This window comes from Pleurodeles waltl, chromosome 7 (genome assembly GCF_031143425.1).
Source record: "Pleurodeles waltl isolate 20211129_DDA chromosome 7, aPleWal1.hap1.20221129, whole genome shotgun sequence".
NCBI lineage: Eukaryota > Metazoa > Chordata > Amphibia > Caudata > Salamandridae > Pleurodeles > Pleurodeles waltl.
The window spans coordinates 1,388,356,612-1,388,383,482 of NC_090446.1; the positions used below are offsets into that span (position 1 = coordinate 1,388,356,612).

The 26,871-nt window shown below is 45.6% G+C and overlaps 1 protein-coding gene across 1 annotated transcript in view; it reads right to left on the minus strand.

Moving 5' to 3' along the window:
* Positions 1–21,392, minus strand: part of BCL2L12 (BCL2 like 12) — a 100,526-nt gene extending 79,134 nt beyond the window's left edge. Inside the window, exon 1 of the mRNA XM_069200960.1 lies at positions 21,207–21,392. The gene's annotated coding sequence lies outside the window, so the exon portion shown is untranslated. The remainder of the gene's footprint in view (positions 1–21,206) is intronic.
* Between the last annotated feature and the right edge of the window lie 5,479 nt (positions 21,393–26,871).

The following is a 26,871-nucleotide window of genomic DNA, read 5'->3' on the forward strand; positions in this document are numbered from 1 at the left end:
CCTTGGCCTACATTGGTTTAGTGTAGTGCTGAGCTGGGTGTTTGTGTGTGTGCTGACTGGTGTACCTGCGCTGGGTGTATGTGTGTCCTGGGAAGGGTACAATACAAGGATAATGCAGTACTGTGCAGTGCATGGATGCTGAATGCATTTACTGGGTGTATGTGTACATGTGAGTGTTACAGTACAAGAAGGATGTAGTGCTGGGCAATGTCTGCATGGTAAATGTATGTGCTGGGTGTATGTTTGTTTATGAATGGTACAGTACAGAGAAGATACAATGCTATGCAGTGAGTGCATGCTGTCTACATGCCTTGGGTGAATGTATGTCTGCAAATGGTATAATGCATGGAAGATTCTGGGTTCCATTTTGGGGGACACAGGCCTGCATGATGAAACCAAGACAGGGTAGCAGGTTTAGGAATCCCCCAGGCAGATTTTTTGTATTTCTGTATTCCTGTAAGGTGGATGAGACGCACACACTGGAAAAGGGGAGAGCCAGGCTTCCTCTATACACTTCAAACGGTGCTCTTTGATTCAGTGAGCAGTCACAAAGGAAGGGCACAAGCACATCACATGGCTAACCTGTTAATACACACATCAACCATATGTGACCGCTAGTTGCTCCCATGGTCTGTATTGTAGGGCTATCAGCGTCGGAGTGGTTTCTGCATTGACAGACTGCTTTGAAGTCTGAGCACTTAAAAAGAAACAGATCCCCATCCCAAGCTTCAAAGATTCAGATGATAAATCACGTATTGGTGTCTGAAAATGGACTTTAAGAAGGGGAGTTTTAGATCAAGCTCAGGAATTCTGAACCCTCCAAGCCTGCAGGTGCACATAAGACTGAATACAGGCCAGTCGGCACCAGGGGAACTTGCTGGCAAGATAGCACATCAGTGCTAAAAATGTTTGACTTTAGAATAGAGCATGAGTGAACTCTTGAGAATCAGACTAGTGGGGCATACCCTGGATATTGCCAATAGTGAATGGAAAATATCCATTGTCATTGGAGCGAGAAGGAAGTTGGACAGGGAACCACCAAGGCAATACTAGAGCCCCGACCTCAGGGGGATTATGTAGTTGTTTGTGAATGTCGTATTTTTCTTTTGTGTTATATGCAGTAGAAATAAAATATTTCTATTTTTTCATAAAAGAGAGTATTTGGCTGGACAATAATTTATTGCTGCTGCTGCACACATTTTGGGTTGAGAGCCTGAGTTCACTCTCCTGTATCCACCTCCTCCTGGGGGAGCCTTGGACTGCTCGGATCATGCTATTCCTGAGAGTCAAGTGCTGAAGGGGTACCTGGTTCAATTGCTCAGAATCCATCGTAGGATGGGCCTCAGGACATCAAGAGTAAAAGGCCTCAATCACCACGGTTGAGCCAGGTAGCTACTGCTGGCCTTATGGCCTTCTGAAAGCAGTTCTGACAAAGTCCACCTAGCCTTTGGGCTGGAATGAATGGCACCAAAATACATTCTTCAGAAGAAAGCCATTCTACATCAGCAGTATCCAGAGGTTCAAAGGGAAAGCGTGTAAACATTTTAAGACTAGCTGGAGATCCTAAGGAGGAAATTAAGCATTACAGTAACATGAGTACCAGAAAAACATTTAACTACGAACTAGAGCATCTGCCTCTTTTATTGACTTTTCCGATTCATGCAAAGCCTCAATTGCACACCTTTGCAATTTAAGAGCAGAAAAGATCCTAATAAAGCCATCTAATAATAATTGAAACACTGAAGAGGCAGAATAAGACAAAGAAGACAAACTGTGTGAAGAATACCAATAATCAGAAGTGGCCCAATGTCTAGAATAAGACTTAAGAGGAGAAGGTCTCCTAAAATATTGGACCATTTCTACTAAATACATAGGCAACCTTTGCTTCAATAGATATAACCTTCTAAGTTACAAACTGATAGGATGAGGTTCAAAGGTAGTAGAGGGATGCTTTTATTTAGATGAGAAGGAAAGTGAGGAAGGTGAGGAAGAACCAATGGAGGCCACAAAGTGCCAGGTAATTGTGAAGTACTTCTGGGACAAAAGGGTTGAACTACAATTTTGTGAGTTCTTTACTGACAAATCTTTAACAACAAGGCCTGGGTTATTGGAAAAGCAGAAACAGTAAACATTACCTTCTTTGGCTATTTCAGAACCACTGCATTTACTCTCCACGCTCCTTCTTCCAAAAAAACAGGAACAACACTTCTGGATAAGGGCATTCACCCTGGAGGCTGGAGATCCATGTGTGGGATGCCAAACTTCATACAAATGGTATGGAAGATCTATCTAGACAGTGGCAGGATCTGGTTAAGTGATTTGCCTTCACATTGCCCAGACATTTGACGTGCAGTGCTGATATTGAGAGTAGGTGTCTCTCTGACCCAAAGAGTCAGGAAACATGGTACCTTGTTCGGGGACTACAAGTATGTGTTGCCTTGATGATTGATACAGACTACTAACATCATATTGTTGGGCCTTTCCAACACATTGGAGTGAAGGAGCAGTCTAAAATGAAGGATGGATTTGAACACTGCTGTTAATTCCCTCCAATTTGAAGACTTTGAGGATTCTACGGAGCTCTACATTGCTTGAACTGATAGACTTTCTAGAGTCGTGCCCCAACTGATAGTGCTGGCATCTATCGTCAGGGGTTGAGGTGGTTCTGAATACAATGGGACTATCTTTATCAGCACCTCACAGACCTTTCCTTTTACCATGTTTTTGACTTTCTCCTGCACCAAGATCGGTATTCTCTTAGCTTTATTGCTCCCTCCTTTAACATTATTTTGTGCACATAATTCTTCAAGAGACCTAACTTACCCTCAAAAATGTTCCTGACCTCCCTGATCTCTTGCACATTCATATTATTAACTGCTATAACATGACACTCAGCCCTGGGATGTATGACCAGGTGTAAGTCATAGCGGTGTGTCCAATCTAGTATATGTGGTCTTTGCTACATATACTTCATCTTTGATACACAGCTCCCTGAACGCTATCTCCCACTTGTAAACTATTGTGTACTTGTACGCACAGCGCTTATAACTTTTGACTGAAATACCACCTCACTCCACACCCTCAACACTACATCCTGTGGTATGAAGTATAATCACTTCTGTTTACTCCATACTGTTGATTAATGAATGCACTGTGGAAATAAAGCTAGTACAGAACCAGACCACTATGCAGGGTTGGTAAATTAGACAAAGTTGGAAAGCTTTAAACTAGTGTTTTTACCCTCAAGGTTTGTTAGGTAACGATCCATGTCCATCAGATGACATTGTCGGTTCCTCTTTGCAGGGTTGGCTCTTTTGGGAAAGTGTATAGCAGCAGACGTTGTTGATTACAGCGTGATGTGAGTCAACAAAAGCACTTCTTAGGGAGAGGTGATGAGAAGCGGAAGTGAAGTCACATTGATGATGCCCCAAGACTGGCGTGTGCTTGCCCAAAGGATAAGCAAAGGCTTTTGTCCATCCAACCAGAGTTCTGCTATTCACTCTTCAAGGGATTTTGGGGCTGGCAGAGACAGAGCCGCAGTGGACATGCACTATGAATAAAGGCCTTCTCACGTCTTCAATCAGTGTTACTTAGCAGCAGCTAAAGTTGACTGTAGACCAGTTAAAGTCTTTCATGAAGCACATGGTAATTGCAGGCTGTACTCTGACACAACTATAGGCTGCAGGCATTCCTTGAGCCTGGACAGCAGGGCACACTAAATCAATTTCACCTGAATTTGTTCCACTTTGGTCAGTTCTGTAGCCTCTACTACAATCTAGCGCCAACAGACAAATGCTGGGCATTGGAGTAGAGTAGCATAGGGTAGAGTGCCGTAGAGTGGCATTGTGTGGACTGGAGTGGTGGAGAGTGGAGTGGCATAGAATAGAGTGAAGTGGCACAGAGTAGAGTGGAGTTGCATAGATTTGAGTGGAGTGGCATGGAGTAGACTCAAGGGGCATACATGAAGTAGCTTAGAGAAGAGAGGAGTGGTGAAGAGTGGCATAGTGTGGAGTGGTGGACAGTGGTGTAGCGCATAGTAGAGGGATGTACAAAAGTACAGTTTTGGGTGTAAGTATCTTAAGCATCAACAGATACAGTAGATAGGGTGAAAGCAATATAAATAAGAACCCATATGCCTATGCTAAAAATAGGAAAGCACATCGCAAGTTCAGGAATACTACGTAAACACTTAGAAAATAACCAAAATAGTGTGTTGCAAAAAAACGATGAACATCTAAGATGAGGAAGAACACATGTACTTGGTCCATGCTTTAGGGAGAAACTAAAGCAAAAGAAAGACATGAAAGCGTACAGTGGGTAAGCAGTCGAAAGACTGCAAATGAGAGTGACAGCAAAACAACAAATGGCATGCTGTGGGCTGGTTGTAAGCCCACTGAACTGTAAACAATTTGTCTTGCAGCACAAGCTCTGTGTGGCTGAGACCTACAAATGAGTCTCTCACCTTAAATGGAAGTGTTGGCGTAAATGCCATTGATCCCACTTTTGTGCGATATGCCTCTGCACATAGCCAGCTGGTGTGGGACACCAAATGTCCAGCCTTTTGCTCCTGAGAGAGGAATGAGCAGGAGTGGGACACGAATGGATGCCCCAAGCCGCCTTAACCTTCTCAGAGCGGCTCACCAATTAGAAGCATATGACGCAAACAGGAGGGCTGGGATGCAGCTAGCGGTGCTGTCTGGATGCCCTTCATGCAGCTATGTCTCTGTGAACATGAACTGGGTAGAAGTAACTCTGAGAGGCAAGCAGATGTGTGCATGGTGACTGGGGGTAGAGCTGCAGCAGAGAAGGTTTACTGCACAGGCTACCTTAAGCAGAGTTACATGCTAAAAAGGAACTATGTGAACCTCTGACACATGAGACCCCTCCTTATGGGTGTGAGTCTCCTGTTTTTAAAGATAAAATAATTTTGATTATGTGTTCTCTTGCATAAAAGATCATCCACTAGAATGCAAGCTAATGGTGGAATAAAATGACCTCATTTTTGACATTCTCTCTTTTGCTGTGTTAGATGCACTACTAGAGAGACCATCTGCTCTATCTTCAGGAAGTACTGGGGCTGTCCCTTCACCTCTAGGAGACTGGATGACAGGCAGACACCATTTATGGATAGACTGCATCTCTCCAAGGATTCAGCTGTGGCAGCTCTCCAAGCTTTCTTCTGAGCCTTCCTTTCCTTGGTCAAGAAGAACATGGGAATGGAACATAGAGAGGTGGTTTGGGTTCCACTTTCATACACCTTTTTAATAGATCGGGATGTGGCTTCACTGTCCATGGTTTAGGAACTGGTGTGGGGTTTATGAATTTTAAGTGTCCTTGTGAAGCTTCTCTCCAGACACAGACTTTGTGTAAAGTGACTAACATTAACACTTGCGCCCAAGTTGGAGTCAGTGGGTGACTTTCCTTTCACACGATGACGGGGAGGGCCTCAGGCACCTTTGCTGAGCCGAGGAGGTCACGCCCATAAGAGCTGTGACCTCTTCAGCCCAGCAAAGTTCAGCTCAGGCAGCCAGGAGTCTGCGCAAATCATGCATGTCTCGCTCCTGGCTGCCTGAGCTGAACATGAAGAGTGTCTGTCAGGCTGACCTTTGCTCAGCCTGACAGGCACTCTTCATGAGGGGCAAAAGGTGGGGAGGAGGTGGCGTGGCTCCTCTGCCCTAAAGGACGGGCCACGGCTGGCCGTGTTTAATAAAAAGATTTATACAAAAAAAAAAAGAGTGGAAGGTGGTATTTAAATGAAGAATTGAAGAATGTAAAGAGTACAGATGAAAAAATTGCCCGCAATGTGTACAAAAAGTAGAAGTGTCCTGTCGGTGGCAATATTTCCAGGGGCCACTATCTCTCTTGCAACAATGTTTATGTTCGTCAGGATGGTTATTAAAATAAGTATCTTATGTTGCAAAATCTTTGACACAGTCACATACATGTTCCTTTTGAGAACACAAATGCAGACTTGTGAAATGAAAAATAAAGTTTAATTCCTGACTCATTGCCTTATTCCTTGTAGGCAGCAAAGGGAAAGACAGCCCAGTTGGTGAGAAAGCAGAAGTAGCCTTTCAAATGCAAATGTGATCCTCTCACTGCTCATGGCCTATCATTAACACTCCTTGGGAAGACAAAGTTTGTTCCTTACTAGAACAATGCGAGCCGTTGTCCTTAGAGACCCTGTGAAAGGAAGAACAGTGTGCTGGTACCTTTATTGGAGAGCCCATCTTCTGTATAGAGGTTGGATTAATTTAACAGCAGCACCAGTAATGCCTGCTTCCTTCAACATGTGCAGAGTGTGTTGCTGAAGCTGCCCCAGATGGGCCACAAAGGTTTAAAATTGAGACAAAAGACATCCATGATGGACCACTCATGGCCCAAACGGACAAGGCACACAGATTCAGGGCAGTCTGTGAACAATGAGGACAGGTGGACACCCTATTGTCATGGAGATGTCAGAAATCTCATAGAAATGCAACTCATTTTAGACACTGAAGCTGCTCACACAGCTTATAATTATGTTAAGCACAGAGGCAGGATGTCAGACACAAGAGCACCTCGCATTACACACTGGGCTGGTTCACTTAAGAAACCTCATGCTAAGCACTGGCATGTTTTATATCTATGATGATTTGTAAAGCTTTCAGAGGGAGCATTTCTCAGAAGACTTCTAAACTTTTGCACTGACCCAGCTCAGAAATTCAAAGTCATGTTTTTTGGGTAGGCTGCAAAATGTGAGATTATTTTCAGTGTGGTGGGTTTAGTAGTATAGGTCACATTTGTGTATGTTGCATGGCTGGGTTGAGAAGAACCTTTATGTTTGTCAGGGGGCACTGTGTGACTATGTCATGTCAGAGGTAGCTCTGAGTGCCTACAATGTTGCGCTTATCTTCAGTTTTGAAAGTCCCAGGGCTCTCTGTTCTGTTTCCAAGAGGAGGCAGCTGTCCACTACCCAGAGGGACATGCTAGTTTTTACTGTTGGCGGCGTGTGTTAGGGTGTGGAGTGGTTGACTTGTCTGCACTAATATGACCCCTTCCAATACACTTTCTGACAGAAATATTTATATTTATTACAATAGTGCTGGACACAATAATTTGTTGTATGGACGCATCATTGTTTATTTGTGTTGATTTATTTTAATATCATTGTCATTTCTTGTTTGTCTTTTGTAAGTTTTTAGATTTACCATAACAAAACACCCAGGCCATCAATTAGCTTATCCTGATGATGACCATCCTGCCATTTGAATGGGTCGAAACGCCATCCACAACATACACAGACCCAGCACTTTATCGGCTGATTGTATATCCTTTGGGCTGTATTGCTACTCATGTTATTCTGATGCAAGCACTGCACTCTTGTAATACATTTATCACACTTTGCGTGAGCACTTTCCTCACGTCACATGTGTTCACATCACACTACATTTTTGTTTTATTGTTTTGCATGAATTCTGAACTATGGATTATATATATTAACAATATTGCTTTTTGAGCTAGAACAGTGGCTCCCAACCTTTTGACTTATGTGGACCCCTACTTTATCATTACTGGAACCTGGTACCTAATCTCTTAATATTATTCAAATTGCTAAGCAGTTGCGGACCCCCTGAGAAGGCTTCACGGACCCCCAGGTGTCCCCGGACCACAGGTTGGGAACCTCCAAGCTAGAGCATTGGTTATTGCTTCACGGCTGTCCGTGCTCCCTAGGGACCGCTGATGTTTAATAATGCTGATTACCACAGGTCCCTTTGGTACCTAGAGTTTCCCTTGTTCTTTATAATCTAGAACTACTGAATCAACAGAAGACCAGACAGGAGCTGGAATGTTTAAGAGAGAGGCAGAGGAGAGAGCTTGTACAAGAAACGTATGATTCACGTCAGTAGAAAATGATTTGAGTATTCTAGTGATTAAAATCTGAGAGATCTGAATTAAACTGTTGTGTAGGGATAATGGCAGTATTAACAGAAGCATGGTAAACAAGATCTAGATACACTGAGAAAATCTAATTAGCAGATGAGATACGATTGTGGAAACCCTTAGCTCTAGTATTCTGAAACAGCTTTTGTTAATACAATGCTCGGTTTTGTAGAGGGCTCTGTAGGCAGGATTAGAGGCGAGTCTCCATTGCCTTTCCAACTCCTTGTAGTGCCTCTGGGCAAAAGAGAGCTCTTCAGGTGGACATCTCATGAGACACAGGGGCAGCTCAAGTCAAACATGGAGCAAAGAGGAGACAAATTGTGTCAAAGACAGCAAAGTATTGTGTCAAGCACGTGAACATTCACACCAAACAAAGGAGCTGCTCAGGTCAAACAAGGGGCAGCTCATGCCAACACGAAGACAGCCTATATAAAAAAAATACACAGATCATGTCAAACACATAGACAGTTTATGTTAAACATACAAAACAGGGTTGCTATGTGCATGTCAAACACAGTTCAGCTCTTGTCAAATACCTGGGAAGCTCACTTCAAACATTGGAGCAGCTCATGTAAATGGCATGGACAGCTCACTTTAAACACAAGAAAGCACGTGTCTAACTTGGAGACGGTGCATGTCAAAAACATGGATTGTTCATGTCAAACATAGGCTGAGCTCATCCCAAGAATGGGGGCAGGTCACAACCAACTCATGTTAAACACATGCCAAATGATATGAAACAAAGGAGCAGAACTTGTCAACCACCCTTCGGCAGACGCTCACATCAAACACTGGCAGGTTATGATAAGCACAGCCAACTTTCATCAAACACTGGGGCAACTCATGTTAAACAAAGGTGACACTGGTGACAAACATGTGGTTAGCTCACTTCAAACACAGAAGCAGCTCACAGCAAACACAAGGGCAGCTCAGGTGAAAAATAGGTGCAAATCATGACAAACACAGGGTTGGCACAGGGTTAAGAAGGGGACAGCTCAGGTTAAACACATGTCTGCTCACTTCAGACACGGGCAGCGCATGTCAAAAAGAAGGGCAGCTCGCGCAAACCACAGGTGCAGCTCACTTCAAACACATGTCCTGCTCAGGTCAAACAAAGGCACAGCTCCCTTCAGCACAGGCACAGCTCAGGCCAAACAGAAATGCATCTCATGTCAAACACAAACAAACGCAACTTATAACAAACACAGGTGCAGCTCAAGGCATACCCAGGCTCAGCTCGGGCCAAATACAGGGACACCTCAGATCAAACATATGGTCAACTAATTTCAAACACAGAAGGGGTTTATGTCAAACACATGTTCAGCTCACTTAAAAGAAGGCAGCTCACATCAAACACATGGAAATCTCAGATCAAACACAAGGGCAACTTAGGTCAAACACAGTGGCAGCCCACTTCAAACACATGGACATCTCAGGTCAAACACAAGGGCAACTCAAGTCAAACACAGGTGCAGCTTACTTCAAACACATGGGCAGCTCATGCTGTACACAAAGGAACCTCAGGCCAAACACAGGCGCACCTCACATCAAACACAGGGTCAGCTTAGTCAAAATGCAGGGACACCTCAGGTCAAACACAGGAGCTACTTAGGTCAAACACAAAGGTAGCTACAATGAACAATAGGGTCAAGTCACATCATACACAGGGGCAACTCAGGGTTAAAACTAGGACAGCCCAGGTTAAACACATGGTCTGCTCATTTCAAACACAGGTGCACCTCACTTCAAACACAGGTGCACCTCACTTCAAACACAGGTGCATCTCACTTCAAACACAGGTGCACCTCACTTCAAACACAGGTGTACCTCACTTCAAACACAGGTGCACCTCACTTCAAACACTGGTGCCCCTCACTTCAAACACAGGTGCACCTCACTTCAAACACAGGGGCAGATCACAGCAAAAACAAGGGTAGATCACGCCAAACACAGGTAGAGCTCAGCTCAAATAGAAAGGCAGCTCACGTCAAACATAAGGGTAGCTAAGGTCAAACACATGTGCAGCTCTTGTCATACACAGGGTCAGCTCAGGCCCAATATAGGGACATGTCATATCAAACACGAAGTCAGCTTGCTTCAAAAACAGGATCAGGTCAGGTCAAACACGATGTCAATTCACTTCAAATGCACTGGCCATCTCAGGTCAAACACAAGACCAATTTGCCACAAACTGGGTGCAGGTCACTTCAAACACATGAGAAGCCAAAGACTAACAAAAAAGCAGCTAATATGAAAAACAAAGACAGCTCAGGTCAAACACAGGTGCAACTCATATCAAACACAGAGTCAGCTTAGTCAAAATACAGGGACACCTCAGGTCAAACACAGGGGCAGCTAACATTAAAAATAGGAACAGCTCGCTTTAAATACATGGGCAGCTCATGTCGAACACAAAAGCAGCTCAGGCCAAACATAGGTGTAGCTCACATCAAACACAGGAGCAGCTCAGGCCAAACACAAGAATATCTTAGACCAAATACAGCGACAGCTTACCTCTAACAGGGAGACCCAGTCATACATCACTTTGCGGACAGGGGTGTAGCTTAGGGCCAGATGTAGGTAGGTATTATTTTGCGACTTGCAATTTGTGAGTCACAGCGACTCGCAAATTGCAACTCGCAAAACCACATGCAGAAAGGTGTCTCAGACACCTTCTGCGACTCGCTATGGGGTCGCAAAGACCCACCTCATTAATATTAATGAGGTGGGTCGCAGTTTGCGACCCCATAGCGAGTCTATGCACTCACAGGGATGGTGGCCTGCTGGAGACAGCAGACCTCCATGTCTGTGACTGCTTTTTTAATAAAGTAGTTTTTTCTTTTCTTTTTGCAGCCCGTTTTCCTTAAAGGAAAACAAGCTGCAAAAAGAAAAAACTTCCGAAACCATTAGGTTTCGGGTTTTTCAGAGTAGGCAGTGGTCCATAGGACCACTGCCTGCTCAGAAAAAACATTTTAGTCGACATTCACAAAAGGGAAGGGGTCCCATAGGGACCCCTTCCCTTTTGCGAATGCGTTACCATCCACTTCAAGTGGATGGTAACTGCGAGTTGGTTTGCGACCGCATTCGCGGTCACAAAGCAACTCAGCATGGCGATGCGGTCGCAAATAGGAAGGGAACACCCCTTCCTATTTGTGAGTCGCAGCCTCAAATTGCGAGTCGGTATCGACTCGCAATTTAAGGTTGTGCATCACGTTAGGCCTTTTGCACATCGCAAACTGCATTTTTCGCAGTTTGCGACATGCAAAAGGCTTTCTACCTCTGGCCCTAAGTCACTTAAATTATGGGTATATGAATCTCAAATTTCCCAACAAAAAAGCAGTGGGCCACAAGGTGAATGTGTGAGGTGGCCAAGGTCTGGGATGAACTGTTCCCATGAGGAGCAGGGTCAGTACCTATTTGCATTGGGTGGGCCTCTGGGGCTGACTTTGAGTGTGGTGGGCAGGTACACTGTTGTGATGGAGTGCTCTGTCTGCCAAACTCAATTTCTGCCCACACAATTTTGAGTTGGGAGGATCACACGTTTTACATCAATGGAGTAAAATTTACTCTGTTGGAGTAAAACTTCCTTCGGCAGCCCGACGAAATTGGTGCCATCAGAATTGAGCCAACAAACTGTCCACCCTATTTAGAGTGGCTTTTTTGTTTACTGCTGTCACCACTAGGTATATCCTGGCAATGAGGGAAGGGTAAAAAAAAAATGACCCTCCACGCCATGGAGGGAAACTGGTGTGCGTGTTTTGGAAAAATAAACTTTGGTAAAGTTTTACAACCAGCCATGTTTGATGGAGCAGTATTCGTTGGAGGAGAACTTTGTTTTAGCAGATTTGTCATGTTGTGAGTATACCAGTCACAAAGGGGCATATTTAAAAAGAAGTGCTGCAAAACAGTGCAAGCAAAGACGCTATGTTGTGTCATGTGAAACAAGCATTTGCAATGCAACAGGTCTCGCATTTGCTCACATTATAGCTATTAGCATTGCAAACTCCTAACCGGACTTTTCTTGCCACACAAATTGAAAGAAAGAAAAATGAGCGTGATTGCGCTCTGTAAAACCCAGCGGGATCTGCTGATTGGAAAATAAAAAGATAAAATGGTCCGGAAACCATGCTGAAAACATGGAGCCTCGTATGTTTTCAGTTGTTGGCTGGGGCGCTCGAGGAGGGGAAAACACCGGAAAAGGCATGACATATGCATGCCTTTCACTAACCTGTGGTTCCATTACAACACACTCAAACAATAATAGACCCAATGGGGTGATATGTGCTTGTAGCCGGGAAACTGGATAGTCGGGAGGTCACAGTTGGTAACATCTGTAGCCCAAATACTGACCAGACAGCCTTTCTGACCGCGCTGTCCAACCTTCTGTCCCCTTTTTTAACGAGAACGATCCTACTGGAAGTGGACTTTAACTGTATCAGGGACCCTGCTACTGACAGATCACATCCTCCCCTTAGACATTCAAAGCCTTTACCGCCTGGCAGTTTGAATGGGGTCTAATTGATTCAGGGAGAACTCAGCATCCCAATGACCATGACTACTAGTTCCCCACCCCTACATGAGCTGCATCTTCGCCTGGACACCTTTTTGAGCTCGCCTGACATTCATACATTAGTAGCCAGCTCCGAATACTTAACCAGAACTATATCAGACCATAAGCCCCTACTATTAACCCTGAAATGGGGTCGACCCTGAGTCCCCATTCCCACTTGGAAACTGAAACTGGAATCTTTAAAAGATGCTGTGGGATATGGAGGCAGCAAAAGGGGAACTAAGGTGGCAGGAAACAAAGAAGAGCAGGTAATCCATACCTTCAACCTGAACTCCTAGAGGTCAAAGAAAAAGCAGCAGCAGGAGTGGAAAGATTATGGGCCTCATTATAACCTTGGCGGGCGGCCACGACCGCCCGCCAAAGTTTAACCGCCGTGCGGCCGCCAATGCAGCCGCACTCCCGCCAGCCCCATTTTGACATCCCCGCCGGCCCAGCGGGCATGTCGGCAGCAACATGGGAGCCAGCTCCTAATGGAGCCGGCTGTGTTGCGGCCGTGTGACGGGTGCAGCTGCACCCGTCGCAATTTTCACTGTCTGCTGTGCAAACAGTGAAAAGCAGTGTGGGGCTGTGCCTGGGGGTCCCTGCACTGCCCATGCGACTCCCCTTCCAGCCAGCCTTTCCATGGCGGTCTCTACCGCCATGGACAGGCTGGCGGGAAGGGGACTCGTAATCCCCTGGGCAGCGCTGCAAGCAGCGCTGCCCTGGCGGATTAAAACCGCCGGGACAACCATGGCGGTAAACCACCGGGACAACCATGGCGGTAAACTGCCGGGACAACCATGGCAGTAAACCGCCGGGACAACCATGGCGGTAAACCGCCGGTCCCGGCGGTGCGACCACAGCGCTTCCGCTGCAGTCGTAATCCGCAAGATTATACCGCCAGCTTTGACCGCCAGGGTTGTAATGAGGCCCAATGTTGCTTCATTTATAAGAATTAAGCTTATGCAAAAGGAGACCATTCTGGATCTCTTCTGGCATGGCTAGTTAATCCAGCCACACAGGGCTCAGTTATAGTAGAACTTAACACTGCTCACAATCGCAAGGTATATCGACAAGATGACATTAATCAGGAATTTTGCTCTTACTAGTCTCATTTGTATCATACCTCCTCCACGGCCCCAGAAATATGCGAGTTCCTGTCAGGAGTGGGACTGCAACACACTTGGGTCTAGATGCTGAGATCCTAGATCAGGATATTATGCTTCCAGAGATCAGGGCAGCTATAAAAAGCATGGTTCGGAATAAAACACCGAGTATAGACAGCCTCCCGGTCAAATTTTACTCAACATTTATCGAAGACATAGCTCCCAGGCCGGTAACTCTTTATAAGGTGGTCAGAGGTCAGGGATCCTTGCCACCGATCACTCAAGAGGCATTTGTTGTTCCCCTACTAAAACCCAGAAAACCACACATAGATGTTACCGTGTATCACCCTCTGTCCATGTTGAAGATGGACTACAAGATCCTTAGCAAAATCCTTGCTACTCGTTTCTTCTCAAACATATGCCTACCCTTGTCCACCGTGATCATGCAGGGTTTATACCCGGTCGAAACACGGCGCACAACATTTGATGGCTACTCTTGATTTTAGAAGCCACCTCGTACGATAAGGACCAAGCAGCGATCCTTGCTGTAGACATAGAAAAAGCAGTCAATAGCCTGGTATGGCCCTACCTATATGAAGTACTATGTGCACTTGGGTTAGGAGAGGGCTTTGTTTCTTGGACACAGCTGCTCTACACTATAACGAGGGCAAGGGTACACATGGGCAGAACCATATCTGAAACCTTTGCAATTGGGCACGGGACCCGGCTGGACTGCCGTTATCACTCCTCCTTTTTGCTCTTGCCATGGAGACGCTGGCCTGCCGTGCTCGTAGGGGGTTGGCATTTGGGGGTCTCTGCGCTGGCAGAAAACAGCACTACATTACATTAAATGCTGATGATCTTCTGATCTTTCTCCACAATGATGCTGAGGCCCTGAGGGGGGGGGGAACTTTGTTAGAACGCTGTGGCTCCCTTTCCTGGCTTCGCATACACTGGCAAAACTCCTGCCTATTCCACACTTCAGCTTCTTGCCAAACCCCTGGTGACCTTGGTGCCCGTAAGTGGGAACCAAGGTGTCTACTGTACTTGGGTGTACATATATACCATGACCCCTTACACGTACTGGAGGGCAATGTGAAGAGGGCCATATGAGACCTCAGTGGTGGCATAGATTTTTAGATGTCGCTTCCCTTGTCAGTGGTGGGGAGGAGCGCCCTTTTGAGTACGATAGCTCTGCCCGCCTCCTGTATTTCTTAATAACATTACCTCTATGGATTCTGGGAGCAATCTTCAGGGAGTTAAACTCCTTTGCCACAGATTTTCTGTAGGGCTCTGGCCGAAGGAGGGTGGCCTTGTCAACACTGCAAAGGCCAACAGCAGATGGCAGAATGGCCCTCCCTGACTTTGAATCCTATTACCTCGCAGGACAACTACAATGGCTAACCCAATGGAAAGCAAATTGCCAAAAGCAAATTGCCAAACCCTGGCAGGGAGGTAGGCCCCTTTACACCCGAAGTGCAGGTTCTGGCCAAGACACTGCTCCAAATATCCAACCATAGTGTGGACGACACTCCAGAATTAACAGTTTGTATGGTTGCTGGCACCGATGTCTCCAAAATCTAGGCACCTTGGGCCAGATGTAGCAAAGGGTTTGCGCCTCGCAAACGGCGAAAATCGCCGTTTGCGAGGCGCAAAAGCCTCTTTGCTATTCAGAAATGCATATTGCGAGTCGGTACCGACTCGCAATATGCATTTCAGAATCGCAAATAGGAAGGGGTGTTCCCTTCCTATTTGCGAGTCTGAGTGGGATGCAATACCATTTGCGACCGCGTACGTGGTCGCAAATGGTATCGCAGTTACCATCCACTTCAAGTGGATGGTAACCCACTCGCAAATTGGAAGGGGTCCCCATGGGACCCCTTCCACTTTGTGAATGGACCCAAAATTATTTTTTCAGGGCAGGGAGTGGTCCAATGGACCACTCCCTGCCCTGAAAAAATACCGAAACTAAAGGTTTCGTTTTTTTTTTTAAGTGCAGCTCGTTTTCCTTTAAGGAAAACGGGCTACACTTAAAAAAAAAAAAAACTGCTTGATTGAAAGCAGTCACGAACATGGAGGTCTGCTGACGACAGCAGGCCTCCATGTTTGCGAGTGCCTATACTCGCTATGGGGCCGCAATTTGCGACCCACCTCATGAATATTCATGAGGTGGGTCATTGCGACCCCATAGCGAGTTGCAGTCGGTGTCTGAGACACCGTACTGCATACCAATTTGCGAGGTGCAAATTGCGAGTCGCATGGACTCGCACTTTGCACCTCCCAAATTTTAAAGTTGCTACATCTGGCCCCTTGTTCCACATTCCCCAGATATACCACTGTGGTTCCTGATGGAAGTACCCCATGGGGGCAATTGGAGAGGACTCTCAGAATGGATAGAAGCCAGAAGCAGAGGTGACAACCATGAGTGCCCTGTACTAAGCAGAGACCCTTCTACCCTTTGAAAATTTCCGCTCGAACTGTGAGCTACCCCAAGACCACTTCTTATTATTTAGAGCAGTAATGGGTGCAGTAAGCAAACATTGGAAGCAGGGACACGTTGAGCCACTGCAGTCTAGTATATGCCAATATCTGGTAATAGCAACAGGCACATTTAAGGTGGTTACCTGTCTCTATGGAAGAACGCGTAGTGATATACTGCTATCCCTGGCTGCCCTTAAACAAAAATGGGAGGGAGACCTGGGAATCCCTATTATGGATGAGGCATGGGAACACTATCTTGACTATGTACCTAAGGTTTCAAGAAACACCAAATTGAAGCTTATTAATTTTTTTAATCCTCCATAGGGCGTACATCACTCCAGGGAAACTGCATCGCCATTTTGGGGTTACAGAGGCCAAATGTCCCAGATGTGGGGAGGGAGCGGCTGAATTTCTCCTTATGCTTTGGAGCTGCCCAAATCTGACAGAGGTTTGGCAAGCAGTCACACTAACCCTGCAGAAGTCATTGAAAGAGACATTCCTTGCACCCGGGACACTGCCTGCTAAGCTGGTTCCCTCACACACCCAGAAGACAGATCACAAGCCAGTTGCAGGACTTGGCAGTCCTTTTGGCGAAATGTGAAATTACCAGGAACTGGAATTCCACTAGAGGTCCCAAATATACTACCTGGAGGCACGAATTACCTACGTGGACAGGTTGTTAGAGTATGATACGCTTTAGAGAAGCTAAACAGGGCTTGGGGACTCGTGAGGGAGCAGAGGCCTGGGATACTTCTTCACACCCTAGAAAATATGACACCTGACCCGCTGTTAGATAGACCTCCCCCCCCCATTTAGTGGATGGAGCTGAATTGGGGACCCCCTAGTTAGGATAAATGGTTTTTTCATTCCATACTGTCATAATACATCATGGAATGAGGCTTCAGTTAAACCCACTAGCAAGAAATTCTCATCAGCCTTGTATTCCAAAATAAAGGATGAGTAAAACTTAATTGAGACGTCTAAGGCACAAGATTGGAGGGAAGGGGAGGGTATAGGGTGTTAGGCTTGCAATGAGGTTGTCTCAATTTAATTCACTTTATATAATACTGCTACGACAGATTCTTCTATGATATGCTATGAGACGCAATACTTGTGTAATAATATGTTTAATGTGATAGATGACCAATTTGAACATTCTGGTAGTAGTTACATGGCCTAATAGAATACACACTGTTGTATTATACTGCACAAGATGAGCAGCTCTTGCTATGCTTTTATATTTGTTTTTGAAAAACCTCATACAAAATATTTAAAAAAGAAATGAGAATGCCAATAAACTTCCCATAGAATGTCTACCCGATGCAAAGTAAAGCAAGGCAGTGCAGTTTGCTGCAAGGCACACAAACGGACATTTGCATGACTTAGCAAATACCAAAAAGGATTTTGCATCAGGCTACATCAAAAAAATGACACAACCCCAATGCAAAGATGTGTAACTTTGGCCCAAATATGTTTAATTTCATGATCCAAAAAATGAACAATGTAAAACCTTTAAGTGAACTCAGGGTGACCAGAAAAACCAGCACAGATGTAGCAGACACATGTCAGGGCCCTAAGACCCAACTACCACTTGTGGGGTGTCACACCCTAAATAACCCCATTGAAACTATGCCCCTGTTTTCTGATGTCAATATCTGGGTACGTCATGTGAATATAGGACGCAGCTCGAGATACCTGAAATTAAAATTATGTAGACGAAGGAGACAACTTCGTAACTTCATGAAGATGCAAAATACACTTTGCCACAAATATTCATCTTGCAAAAAAACACAAAAAAGAAAAATATGAAGACCTGTTCTATGCAATAAGGGTTTCACTTTTCTTGCTTCTAAATAATTTACTTTGTGGATTTTTTCACTTGCTGTATTTTTTTTTACTTTGACAATTTTTTGCAGTGGTTATGTTATAAAATCTTCACAAAGTTTGCGAGCTCCAACTATACATTCTCACATATTAAACCTTTCTTGTATTTGACATCCACCTTTACATTTCTACCCGTAACTGTAGTATCTTACGCTACAGTCAGGGGCTTTAAGTGAGATGCAAAAAGTGTGTGTGTCGGTATCTTAAAGTTGGGAGTGGCCTATGTAATTAGGGGTGTGGCTTAAACATGTAAACAAAATGTTTGCGATCCCTATAGTGTGCCTTCTGGCCAGTATTTTGATTTAACATTAGTTAAAACATGTGAAATATAAACAGGAACTAAATCACAGACATGGATGACCTTAAGTGACGACACTCAACTAATTCTATCACTCACCGAGGACCCTTCCAACGCCAAAACTACCTTCTGCAATGCCGTGACCAATGTAGCCAACTGGATGAGAAACAACTGCCTCAACTCCGACAAAACAGAAGTGCGGATCTTCAGGAAGAGCACCTCTGCTTGGGACCACAGCTGGCGGCCAGCAGAACTCGAACCAACACCCACAGACCATGCACGCAAACTAGGCATCACCCTCAACAACAAACTGACAATGAAACGACAAGTCAACGCAGTCGCCTTCTCCTGCTTCCACACCCTTCGCATTCTCTGCAGAATCTTCAGATGGATTCAGTCAACACCAGAAAAAACGTCACTCAGGCCCTCGTCACCAGCTGCCTCGACTACAGAAATGCTCTCTACGGAGGCATCGCCTTCCAGCTCCTCAAAAGACTCAAGACCATACAGAAAGTGGCAGCCACACTCATCCTGGACCTCCCCAAAAGGACCCACATCACCCCCCACTTCAGAAACCTCCACTGGCTCCCCATCCAGAAGAGATGCTAGTTCGAGGTCCTCATGAACGCCTACAAAGCTCTACACAACCAAGGACCATGCAACATCAACCATGGACTGAACTTCGATCTGCCCTCAGGACACCTGCGCTCCTCCTTTTTTGCCCTTGCGCATACACACCCTGTATCCGTCACAGCCGCAGAGGGGGCCACTCCTACTCCTACACTGCTGCCAAGACATGGAACCACCTCCCCCGACCCCGATCTACGAACAGCACCTCCCTGGCAGACTTCAGAAAGAAACTCAAGACCTGGCTGCTCGATGGAGACTTGGCACCCTCAGTGCCCAGATACCCATAGGGTGACAGTGCTGCGCTTTACAAATGCGGATTGATTGATAATTATTTACAATACTTGTTCAGATATCGATCAGTGTTATTTGCCAGTTAAGGACACGAGTATAGGGCCCGATAGGGACCTGCTTCAATGTCCGTTTCTATTTACTAAAGGGTCCACAACCCGGCCCACTTAAAGCCCTGCCAATGGTGTGTGTACTATTCATGGGTGTAATGTTTAAAGTTGTGCGCAACAGCCTCCCCCCCCCCCCCCCTTTCTGCATCGAAACCTGGATGCCTGGAGCACGGAGCTGCTGTGCATTCCAGAGGCCACACTCCACTGAATACCTCGAGAGTAAAACAAAACACACGCGCGCCCCTTGACGTAGGAAAGCGACCCGAGAACTGCTCTGTGTGACAGCCAAGAAGTGCTGCCTCGAGCGCAACTTTTATAAAAAACACACACACGCCCACTGAAAGACATTCTTCGTTACAGAGACATCGGGGAGCTGTAATATAAACTTGGTGTAAATCCTGTTAGTCCTGTAATTCAAAGAAATGTTTTAGTGCATCAACTCTGCCCCAATTTCTAAGGGTCAGTGTTATTCTGACTGTACAGTACTCAGCGAGTGTCTGGCCTAGGGATGAGTTTGAAATGGGCCCTGGAGGAAGGTATTGGGAATTGGTGAGTGTATGGGGTTGGGGGGAATATAGCAAGCGGGGGTTAGATTTTTTTTCAGTTTTATATAGCATGAACTCAGCCATGGGCATTGGAGCGCTTTACACAAACACCAGTTACATTACACAAGGCCAAATTATTTTGTAGGTACGAGGAGCTCAAGTGATTTACCCACAATCACAGGGCATTGAGCCAACGTCAGGACTGGAACCTTTTTGCCAATTCCAAAGTCGGTAGATCTGGGCATTTCGTCACACCCTCTCCCCAGTAGTGTGTCTGCTTCTAGGCACATACACAAGATGAACAAGTGAGAGAAGAGGGTCAGTAGGTAAAGCAAAGCTGTCTCAGGCAGACTGGCCTCTAAAGGTTCTATTGACAAGTCAACCTCTGGGGTTCAAATGTATAAAACCTATATATTCCATGCGTGTTGTGTTGTCATAACTCTTTGCAAACAGGTACATTAAGTCACCCAACATATATTGTGCTTATCATAATTAAATTGGGACGGAGTCGACTTATTAACTATAGTGAAGACGTGGGACTTAGCGTAAAAGGATGTATATATATGTACATACACACAGACACACACACACACCCGCATACACATGCTAATGAATGTACATTAAGAGACTAACGAATATCGATTCTTTGCAACTAGTATATAGTTGAAGCAACAAACTACATTTAAAGCTACCTATCGCACAAAATGATGTACATTATGACCACAAAAGCCAGTCTGCAGAATCAAACGCATGTATAGTAAACGACTACATAACTTACAAAAGTCAACTAAACCCGTACAAAGCGAAAGACACACGAATAAGCTATATTTATTCAGGCAAAATACAATATTCAATGGTCGTACACCACAATATATAAATAAATACATATGGAAGGAATAAATATTCAGACATATCAACTGTAGTGAACTACATGGCTCTACTTTCTCAGTCACTATGCTTCACCTAAAGCACACTTTGAATGAAAGTGAATACTTTTAAAAACTAGTGTATTCACTTTTGCGACAAAGGGTCTGTGTGACTAGGCAGAGTGAGCGTCGGTCTTTGCTTACAACCATTTGCTGTGTTGATCAGTCGCTTGCTTTGCTGCCATGGCACCGAGGCGTGTGATAAGCAGAGATAGTGATAGCCCCCCTCCTAAGGCCCCACCCTCCCATCGCTCGGGCCTGCGTAGGTGGTCTCCCTCTTCCATCGATACCTGTGTATCTATGACGTCATCCACAGGCCACGTCAACAACCTGCCACACTCACACCTGTTTGTGAAACCGGCCTCTGCGGTGCGGAGCAGGCACAGTCTGCCACTCTCCGTGGTCGGCAGGCGCCCTGACTAAGGAAACAAAACAGTAACATGACAAGAAACCGTGGCACACATACCGTGTGACGTCCACACCGGGCTCCGCAGCTCCCAGACCAGCTTCCCTCTGGAGCTCCGGCTTCGCTCGGCCTGAGGGGCTCCACACCGGGTCTGTAGAAATGTCAGACCGCTGTGCCGGGCCTCCTTTCAGCCTCCGCGCTTCCTGGTTCCTCCTCTGGCTGTCCTGTCCCGTTGACTCGGAAGCTCCTGCAGGTACTCTGGTATGTAGAGCAAATTGCTCTGGGTGTGACTCACCTGGCGCGAAGGCTATCTGCATGCGTACCTTGCTCTTTCAGTTTTCCCTCCACCTGAGGTGGCCTGCAGGGCCTGCCCAGACCTCCAGGAGCGCCCAGGTGAGTGGGATCGGTCGCGGGGACGTCGAGGATAAATAAGAATCCTGGACATCCTAACTTCTCGGGAAAGCTCTGGGAATCCCCCACATCGCACGTCAGTGAGTGACTGAGTGATTCACAGGCCTAAGTTCAGCCAGACCCCGAGGGAGGGCCCCTCCGTGCCTGCCGTGAAAGTGCAGTGCCAGCCTTCGGGCGCTTACAACGCTTTTACTATGGTCAAAGTAACAGCGCGAACCACATAGTGTAGGTAAGTACGAGGACCCTTTTAAGTGTCGCAGGTAAGTGTTTTTTCAATAACAATTTTATGTCACTTAAAACAAGCATTGGCAAAGTCAGTAGGTCTCACCTATGCAAAAGCTATGGCCTTGCCAATCAGTGACTGTTAATCATGTTGTAGGGCAGCACGGAGGCTATGCAGCATGGCTAAAAATTAGAAAAAAGCAATATGATGCGGCAAGCCTGGCTATGTCACAACGTTTTTTTTCCCAGTATGGCGGGTGGGCAACATGGTCAACAGGAGAGTGGAGATGGGAGGAAAAAAGCAACACAGAGGACTATAGAGGAAGAAGAAAATGGGATCTCAATCACAGCATGAGCAGCAGGACCATAATCAAGAAGCAGCAATCCGTACTTCGTCCATGCTCCAGAAGAAAGAAGTGGAAGTGAAGTTGGCAAGCACTGTCCAATAAGGTGGCAGTAAATAAGAGTGACAATGAAGTCAACGAATGGTAAGCAATGGCTCCAAGCCCCTTGTACACAATATCTCTTGTAAGTGACAGTGCATGTTAGGCAAGATCTAAAAATGAAGGTCAACACAAAAAGAAACAGGTGGAAAATGCCAACATTGCTCGCACATCAACACATAAGTTGGTACAGTGTCCATACACAGCAGTCCTATAGCACAAGGTAATGAGAATGCGATGGGTGCCAACCCGGCAGGGCACCTACCACCAAGGCGTCCAAAGAACCGCTGACAAGGGAATAGTCAGTGGTTGCGTAGAATGTATGCAAGAAAGCCAGGGCACACCAAAAACCAGTTCTGTGTGGTTGATCCAAGTGGTCATTCAATCAGAGTCGAAGTCCAAATCAAGGATGATACTAGGCATTTATTGACAGGATAAATATGTGTGGTCAATATACAGGTCAAAGACCACATGTATTACAATCAATCCAAAAATACAGCCAGCAGCCAAAGGGTGAAGGGTGTAAGGGTTAAGGGATGCAGTATTAATGACTCAGGTGGACATAAATAAGAGGTTAAGGAGTTTTCATGGTTCGTGGGTGGGTAGAGGTAAAGAACGCTAAAGGATTTTTAAGGTTTAGAGTGGATGCATTAAAGGGAGGTAAAGGTTATTAATGGAGGGGTTGGAGTGCTCCCCCCAAAAGTACAAAAATATATATATATATATTTTTTCACTTAAAAACCAAAGGTTACAGGGACATTATAGTTAGGCTCACATTTTAAACGTACCAAACCATAGAAATTCACCAGTTATAGTTAGAGTTATGTCGAGTAACTTTTGCCCCCGTCATGCAGTTTTTTTCATCAAAAATTTTACTGCGAATATTACATTGATATTATCAATGATGTTATCAAAGATTTCATGAGTACCGTAATTTGTGGGGTAATTAGCAGGCAATGGCAAGGGCGTGACTTATAGTTACCTTAAGGCACAAGTTATAGTTACTTCAGATAACTAACTATAACTGCTGAATTTCAATGGGTTGGTATGTTTAAAACGTCTATAACGTCCCTGTAACCTTTGTTTTTTTCAGTGAATTTCTATTGATTTCTTCACATATAGTAATTTTCCTTACTATACGTTAATCCAACCACAGCCACCTGTGGGCAGTTCCTGCGGCTAACTCCTATAACCACCAAACTCCTTGCTGTGCACTGCCTCCAGCCGTGCACATCAGGTGTTGTCCGCAGGGCCTGGCCTGAGGCCAGCTCTACAGCAAACCCCTATAACCACTCAACCCCGGGCTGCACATGGCCTTTGGCATGGCCCCCTTCCTCAGGCTGATATCGGCCTCGGGGACCCTATCTCCCGGGGCCCAGTGTAAATACGATCTTTTTTGGGGGGGTGCTGCGTGCCCCCCCTTAAAAAAATATATATTTAGGCTTGCACCGAGATTGGCCTGGGGAAGGGGGCCACACAGCACCCCCCCATTTTTTTTTTTTTTTTTAAATGTTTAGGCAGGCCCCCAGGGTATGGGGTCTCAGGGGCAGAGATCAGCCTGGGGAGGGGGACCGTGCGGGGTTGGGTTGTTATAGGGGTTGGGTGCAGGGACTAGCAGCAGGCCAGGTCCAGACCCCAACCCCTGTAGCGCACGGCTGAAGCCACAGGGTTGGATGGTTATACCGGCTGCCAGCAGGGCCTTGCCTGCGCACGGATGAAGGCTGTGTGCAGCGTGGTTTTAGGTTGTTATAGGGGTTGGGCACAGGCCAGGCTCTGCGGCCAGCTGCTGCAGCGTACGGCCAAAGGCCTTCAAAAAACAAAGGTTACAGGGGCGTTATATTTAGGCTCACATTTGAAATGTACCAAACCATTGACATTCACCAGTTATAGTTAGAGTTTTCTCAAGTAACTATAACTCATGCCCTAAGGTAACTAACTTGCACCATCGCCATGGACTGCTAATTATCACACAAATTACAGCACTCATGACATCTTTGATGACATCATTGATAATAACAATGTAATATTTGCAGTAACATTTTTGACAAGGCTGCCTAGTCTCGATTCTACCATTATCTTCTTTCTATTACTACCCTGCAGTTCCTGTCACTTTATATTCCTCTTGCAGGTTCGCTTTCATCCCTGCTCTTTTAACGTTTTGTTATGTTTTTCTCCCACATTCTGTTTCCCTTTTCTGTCTAAGTCTGATGATGAAAAATAAGTTACTGTCAACAAAATCGTGTGCTGGTACCCAGTATCTGCAACCACCAGCACAAACTAAGCACTGCCCTTAGACCTATGGAGACAACTGGAAGATGCCTCCTGGCTGTCCTGCAGCACAGATGAGGTCAGGGACAAAGTAGATCCATCCTGAAGTATACAGTAGGCAGCCCCCCCGAATCCCACGCATTGCGGGAAGTGGAAGCCCTGTCTTTAGTGCATGAAGGGGGGTCCCATCAGCTTGTCTTTGCTGTAAATGTGTTACTTAAAGCAGCTGCAGTGAGCAGCATGCTCTAACCCTGAAGACTCAGGACTGGAGAGAAAACTAAATAGTACATTTGCTTCTCTTTCAGGCAGGATCTGCAAGGAGTGTCTTCCATAGAGCTCTGCTCATCTGAGAAGGAAAGAGGTAGCACTGGACTGGCCAGGGCAGTAAAATACACCCCCAGCGGCACGGAGGGCAGCCCTTCAGAGGCCCTCCAATCCTTCAGGGGGTTCCTCTTTCCATCCCAATGACAGTGAACATCTGTGATATATGGGAGACTCAGGACCCCTCTTCATACTCCGCAGGGGGCCCTATCATTTTACATCATGCCACTGGGCACCCCGCCCTCCAATTCCACTCTCAGGCCTAAGTTTTATCTGGAACTTGACAGGCTATGTCAACTTCATAATAATTACTAAATGCACCCTTTCTTGACCTGCAAAAGCCAATATTTTGGGTTTATCCATTCCCACGTACTTTCGCATTTTTGTTACCTGTTCCTTTCTGATCAGACTGTAAGCATCCCAGCGCTGCCCATATTCAGTGATTGCACCCTGGCCCTGGACCTCTTTGCTGTGCTGCATGCTTGGCTCCCATTTTAAAATCCTAACTGTTGCAAAGCAATATTTCCGAAGTCATTTCTGGAGGATGAATTAGTAGAGCAGCTCTCCTAGCGCCCATATTACATATGTCGGTGCACGCCTAAAGATGATTCCGTGCTGCAGGTGCAGTGGCACGTGTCACCGTCAGTATGGCGTCCACAAGATCTGACCACCGTCTTCACATGCAGCTGTGCACACACTTCCGGCAGAGGCTCCAAATGCCGATGGAAATGTCCTTCCCTTCGACCAGTACTGCAAATACCTGTTCATGAATGTTCCCTTTCTTTAATTTGGTAAGACAGTAGTTTTTGCTGCGTTACTGTATAGCTTTTCTGCACATTTTGTATTTTATGTCTGTAAACGCTGTTATTGCAGATCTGTTCTTGATACCTTTGAATGCATTTTGCGCTTCTTTAGGAGCAAATTTCTAACGCAGCAGCCCACAATCAGACAACAATGCATTGTTCAGTTATGTAAACATAACATTATTCACAGTCATAGTAACCCATGCATTTTTTAAAGCACTGTTTTGTGAGTGCTTTTTTCTTTTTGTTCGAATAGTATGTGCTTTGTAACGCGGAGGTTTACAATTAGAACAAGATTACTATGATGTACACGACCGTGTTATCTTGGCATAGGCCAAACTAGGCATCAATTAGGCCTGAACACCATTTTGGATTTGTTTTCACCTCTCATGGACACTGTGCGCAGTATAATGTGCACGCGTGTTCTGTGTTGACATGCTGCTCCTGAACAGCCTCGAAGGAAGTCCTTTAGTTCGAAAGTTGCTTTCCAAGGTCTCGTCCTCTAGACTTATTCACTCATAAGGCTGCTGCTGTTAATGCTGCATTTGTGATAACAAGTCCAATGACATTAAGTTTGAAGGAGACATCATTATTCAGTATGGGGTAGTACAAGGATGTCTTTATAATGCTGTATTACTATTTGCCAATGTGTTGTTACTTTTGCTTACCCTATACTGTGCAATTTCCATTACTTTCCATCTGGGCTGAACTAGGAACCCACAGCAGCCCTACAAGACCTCATAGGGTACATAGCGAACGAGCCCGACCACCACAGTCGTCCTTGGGGAGGTCCTCTCCCCAAGAACATTTGGAAAAGAAATTGCAAAAACGATGCATTTCACTTCACATATTCATTATACATTCAATTGTATTAGTTTGAAGAGGGTAGTAAATGAGGACCTCACAGAGCATCAGGATACAGCAGTCTCTTTTTTCGGGCTCTTCGATGATTCGCTCACCATCACTCTCTGACAGTGCCTCTCATCTCTCCATAGCTCCTTTCTCACATGCATTTGTTTTATAGCGCCTCTCCTGCCAGCGTAGGGTGTTGGAGCACTTTGGATCATACACACATACAGAGAATGAATCACACATGTGTAAATCCGTGTATAGAAAATGTTATATAGGACAAAGGAGGCTACAAGGTGTGTGATTCATACATCATCCATACTGGGTGTAGGATTCACACATCATCCATACTGGATGTATGATTCACACATCATCTATACTTGCAGGCATTATTAAGACGGGTTGGTT